Below are 6000 nucleotides of genomic sequence, written 5' to 3' on the forward strand. Positions count from 1 at the left end.
ATAATCTATAAAAGGAAAGCAGCAGACCATTTTACAAAGCCTTCTGTTCTTATTTATTGTCCACACAGGACCAAGCATAATGCGACTGGTTAACATAGCCCTTGCAATGGTCTGTATTGAAAGTGTTTAGCGTTGAGCAAGTGTGCAGCTGTTTATTGACATAATATTAGGGGTTCCTTTGTAAATCTACTGTAACACCATAGAAATTGGAACGGGCACTTACTTTGCCTTTAGAGAATTGGAGTTGTGGTAGCGTTGAAAGGCAACCATTCACAGTCATCTCCAAAATACTTCAGAGGTGAAAAGAGCCCACTAGAAATTGGCTTTAGAGCTTTTCTCAGTTTTAATGTGTCATGAAAGCTTTTCCGCAAATGGAAATGTATGTAGAGACATCTAGCATGTTGATCAAGTCTCTAAAAAAATGAGCTGCAGAAGAAGAATTTAATTATGTTGCAAAAAAAAGGATGAAATTCTATGAGCTTTTGGCCTTTGTTTTAAAATGCATAGTAGAGATACAGGCAGGAAACAAGGGGAGAAAGAAAGATAGGACGTGCAACGAAGGTACTGTGCGTTGCTCTTGCTTTGTTGAAGTATTAAGCCAGAAAAACCTGGGTGCAGTTACATTATGTTGCCAAAAGTATTCACTCACCCATCCAAACAATCAAAATCATGTGTTCCAATCACTTCCATGGCCACAGGTGTATAAAATCAAACACCAAGGCATGTAGACTGTTTCTACACACATTTGTGAAAGAATGGGTCACTCTCAGGAGCTCAGTGAATTCCAGCATGGTACTGTGATAGGATGCCAGCTGTGCAACAAGTCCAGTCATGAAATTTCCTCACTCCTAAATATTCCACAGTCAACTGTCAGTGGTATTATAACAAAGTGGAATCGATTGGGAACGACAGCAACTAAGCCACAAAGTGGTAGGCCACGTAAACTGACAGAGCAGGGTCGGCGGATGCTGAGGCACATAGGGAGCAGAGGTCGCCAACTTTCTGCAGAGTCAATTGCTGCAGACCTCCAAGCTTCATGTGGCCTTCAGGTTAGCTCAAGAACAGTGCATAGAGAGCTTCATGGAATGGGTTTCCATGGCAGAGCAGCTGCATCCTAGCCATACATCACCAAGTGCAATGCAAAGTGTTGGATGCAGTGGTGGAAAGCACGCCGCCACTGGACTCTAGAGCGGTACAGACACTTTCTCTGGAGTGATGAATCACGCTTCTCCATCTGGCAATCTGATGGACGAGTCTAGGTTTGGCGGCTGCCAGGAGAATGGTACTTGTCTGACTGCATTGTGCCAAGTGTAAAGTTTGGTGGAGGAGGGATTATGGTGTGGGGTTGTTTTTCAGGAGCTGGGCTTGGCCCCTTAGTTCCAGTGAAAGGAACTCTGAATGCTTCAGCATACCAAGAGATTTTGGACAATTCCATGCAACTTCGTGGGAACAGTTTGGAGATAGCCTCTTCCTCTTCCAGCATGAAGGTGCACCAGTGCACAAAGCAAGGTCCATAAAGACATGGATGAGAGAGTTTGGTGGGGCAGAACTTGACTGGCCTACACAGAGTCCTGACCTCAACCCGATAGAACACGTTTGGGATGAATTAGAGCAGAGACTGAGAGCCAGGCCTTCTCGTCCAACATCAGTGTGTAACCTCACAAATGTGCTTCTGGAAGAATAGTCAAAAATTCCCATAAACACACTCCTAGACCTTGTGGACAGCCTTCCCAGAGGAGCTGAAGCTGTTATAGCAGCAAAGGGTAGAACAACGTCATATTAAACCCTGTGGATTTAGAATGCGATGTCACTTAAGTTCATATGTGAGTCAAGGCAGGTGAGTGAATACTTTTGGCAACATAGTGTATGATGGATCCAGAACCACACAAATTTGAATATTTCCTCTACTTTTCTGTTGGTTGTAGGCAACACAATTACTACTCCCTTGTTTTAATTGAGATCAAACATAAGTTCTAACTTATCCACCGGTTTAATCCTCAGTAGATACCTTAACTCCCTATTTTGCTGTTATACTGTATTCATGATGATCTCCTGAGTTGCTGGACTCTAACACACTGATAACACATGATTTGTTTCTCCCTACTCATTTGTTACCTGGAATTGGATTGTCTTTTGTCTGATCCTTCCAACCATTTTTCTTAACATGCAAATACAGCGTAAGGATTAAAATTTATCAGTAAGTTATTATTTATGAGTGGCCACAACGACATCTGCACGTATTGTACAGTGGTATCAATGTAACTAATGGAGGACAACGTGTACAAATGTGCAACTATCCTTTTTTACAATGTTGGTTCTATTTTAATCGATTAGTTTTGTCTATAAAATATACAATAGTTAAAAATGTTGAACAGTGTTTCCCAAAGCCCAAGATGACATCCTCAAATGTCTCTTTTCATCCACAACCCAAACATATAAAGTTTATTGTCAGAGAGGATTTAAAAAAAAAACTAAAAATATTCAGTTTTAAGAAGTTGTTGTGGCAATTACCTTGATAGTTGATGACTAATCGATTCATTGCTGCAGCTCGAGTAAAATGTATGTATTGTAAAGCAAAGTTGAGGTCAAAATTATGTTTAGGCAAATAAAATACTCAAATGTACAGTCTTTATAATCATATCACCTCCTTTATCCTGCCTCATCTGCTTCATCAAATAGTGTTTGCTTGCAGGGGATATGGCAATAAAAAGACATCACTGTGTAAAAAAAAAAAAAAAGACTTTAAGCTTCATAATAATGCAGTGGTAAGCCAGTTCTGACAGTTGGCCACTGGCAGGGCAGCTGGCTCTGTCCCACTGCTCCTCCTTAATGACCAGATCTTGAATTAAAATTGTGCTCCGGATGTCGTCCATTTTCTCTTTAGTCTTTTGGGATGTTCTGATTGGTCATTAAGAGGCACAGTCACTGTGATGTCAACCATTCGATGACTCTCAGCATAGGCTTCACCTTTGTGATACACTCTGCTGCAGCTACCCTGCATGTTTTGCTGCGATTGGATCTAGTCTAGATTTCATACACGGCTTAAAATATTGATTCATGCATACTTCTGAATGCATGTATGTGCCTGTGTTTTTAGGTCATGTTGTGCAAACCTTTTTCTGTGTTTTTTTTGGCTCATGATAAAAAGGTGATAGTGAAATTGCACAGTTCAGTTCTCACATGAGATGAAAACTTTAATCTAACATTATTATTTTACGCTTAACAGCCCCTCCCTCTAGTCAATCACTTAATGTCAGTATGTTTTTGAAATTCATGTAAGTCTGAACCGGATTATGCTCGGTCAGCTGGACAGGGGAACCACAATGAACTTGTCATTTACTTGACAGTATTAAATGGAAGCTGTAGTGCAGACTGTCTGGTTTATGACTACACCACAGTAGAGGTCAACCAATATGTTTTTTGTGGGCCATTACTAATTATTTATAGTCAAGGAGATTGATAACTGATGTTTGGAATTAATATGCATTTGCAGTAAAAATGAAAATATTTCTGTCAAATTTTAGAATATGCCTGATTATAAATCATTTCTATACGTTTAGTTAAAAGAGAACAATTCAATATTTTTCTTTCAGTGTTGCTATGATTGCTATAATGTGTGACGTTTGACAAAATGGATAGCGCTGTGGGCGGGTAGCTGCATCAGAGCCAAAGTGGTACATTTTAAGATTAATTTATTCCATCAGTAATCGCTTAAAACAAAAAATGATAATCAGAAAAATGCTAATTATTGATCTGATATTTGGTCAGGCCATAATCGCTCAAATCTCGCTCTACACATAAAGCTTGAGCAAGTGACATTATTTCCAACACAATGCACTGGTAAAATTAAAAGGACGTATTAGGGAATGTATTAACATCATATTTTCTAATTATGTAAGGTTTTAAACTTCCGTATTATTTCCAAAAGAACCCTGACAGCCCAGCGCCTCTAATCAATTGTCCCTCATTGCCAAAATCTGTCATCTGACAGATTTGTTTAACAAAAGGATGTTATTTAAGACAGTTAACTATACAAAAGTTGATACTGTTACCATATGTTTCTACAATTAAATAGACAATGCTCGCGTCTATTTACGCAAGTTTGCATTTTGTTGTTAACTTATGGCTAACACTCATCTAGTACTATTAACTATTACAGTTGATCTTTTACATTTAGCTAATTGTTTCAACCATTTATCCATTGCTTTAAGCCTTGTCACCCATTTATTCATTTCGTTACTGTCAACTTGTCAGCTGTTTAAAATCTAATCGAGCTGCTCCACCATCTTTCCATGCACCCCAGGGCAAATAAAAAAGTAGCCAGTGGTTGGGAATCACTGGATTAGTCAAGCATGAATTGCTACTTATCGTAGGGCCATGTGTTCAGAATCTGTCGCTCCCTTGATAGGTGACCTGAACCATAAATTATGACTGTGGCTTGAACTTTATTCTGCCATCCTAAGCGCCTCGCAGTGCATCTGTGATCCACCCTGTTTAGCTTTTAATTCAGTGCAGCATGGCTCCTGATCCTCTCCCCCCCCTCCATCCTTCACTCTCTGGATCCCAGCTGCTTGTGGAGCCGAGGCACAATCGTGGACAGGCTGATGGAAGGATGCAGCAGTCATAGTGGGACGTTTGAGGGAGAGAGAGAGAGACAGAGAGACAGAAAGAGAAAGAGAGAGAGCAAGTGCGAGACAGGGGGAGCTGCTTAATGGACACCCAGTGAGGTGCTCATCAGTATTCTAGCCATGCTGTCACCTGAGTGGAGGATGGGAGGGAAACTAAATGAGTCTGCAAATTCCCTGATTTGGTGCAGAGTAGCAGGTGAGAGTGGAGAATAGCTCCCTTGGAGGAAAAAAAAAAAGAACAAAACCACCAGAGAAAAGGCTATTTTTAGTGGTCTAGTTGATTTCATACTTGAAAAATAATTCATGTTTTGGTTGCAAAAAAAATTGCATTTGTTGGGTTTTTTATTTTGTAACAATCAAAATAATAAACAGGAGTGATGGCCGGCGAGAAGCGGAAACATTTCATTAATTTTAGATGTTGCATGACTTTAAATGATTCATTCAAATACTCATTTCAACTATGTTTGTGCAATTATATATGCCTGCATGCATGTGAATGTGAGTGCACAGTGCAAAAGGCAAACTCTTAGCTGCCACTATTAGATGTAGAAGGCAGCTGGGGGGGGGCGACTCAGGCTGTCCCAGTGTCAGTTGACCTGCCTGACAGCTCCGCCACGTGGGAATGAAGCCATCAAAGAGAAACTCACTTAGCATCTCTAAAATAACACCCAGTTTTATCTGATCCACACTGCTGCAAAAATAAGAAAAAATGCTGCAAACTTGACATCAGTGTGGTTTTGAAGGTTCATTTTTGCCTTCCAGCTCTCCTCCTGTTGGTTGCATTGATGCCAGGTACTGCAGCCTGCATTCTTAGAGGTGTGGGTGTATTTATATAAACACTTGTCTTTTCAACTTGAGCACAAGAGCAGCTTTGATTTTAATTTGGAAATATTGGATAAGAGATAAGACATCCTTTATTTGGAAAATCTTTGGACCTGTTCTTATTGCAACTTTGCAAAGTGATGGCCTGCTCTGAAGGCTGCCCTCTGGTGTCAGTTTAGGGTCTGTGTGGTCTGAACTGTGGCTGTGATTCCGGTCAGTTTCAGGTACTGTGGACCGTATGTGTCCGTGGAGAAAGCTTTGTACTCTGTAAAGTTAGACTTAATTTATTTAGATGGTTTGGTTAGTTACAGAATTGCTTCTATTTTATATTGGCTTAATGTCGTTTGTCATTAAATGCAAGATGGATTCAACTCTCTAGTCCGTTTCTGTGTTCCCCTGGCAGTGAACTATTTCCAACAGTACAGCACTGTGGTTTATTCCTGACTGTTGTTTTTTTTTTTGTACTTTTTGGCTTTCCAAAGTTACTCTCCTTTTGCTACAGCACAGTTTCACGAGACATGCCTTCATACTTTGGACTAGCTCCTGGCAG

General features: G+C 40.2%; 1 protein-coding gene across 1 annotated transcript in view; it reads left to right on the forward strand.

The window, feature by feature from the left end:
- The window catches only part of dlg3 (discs, large homolog 3 (Drosophila)), an 89130-nt gene that overhangs the window by 12062 nt on the left and 71068 nt on the right, over nt 1–6000 (forward strand). The gene's annotated exons all lie outside the window — the stretch shown is intronic.

The sequence above is a fragment of the Stegastes partitus genome, unplaced genomic scaffold (genome assembly GCF_000690725.1).
Source record: "Stegastes partitus isolate 25-593 unplaced genomic scaffold, Stegastes_partitus-1.0.2 Scaffold39, whole genome shotgun sequence".
In the NCBI taxonomy this organism is placed as follows: Eukaryota; Metazoa; Chordata; class Actinopteri; family Pomacentridae; genus Stegastes; species Stegastes partitus.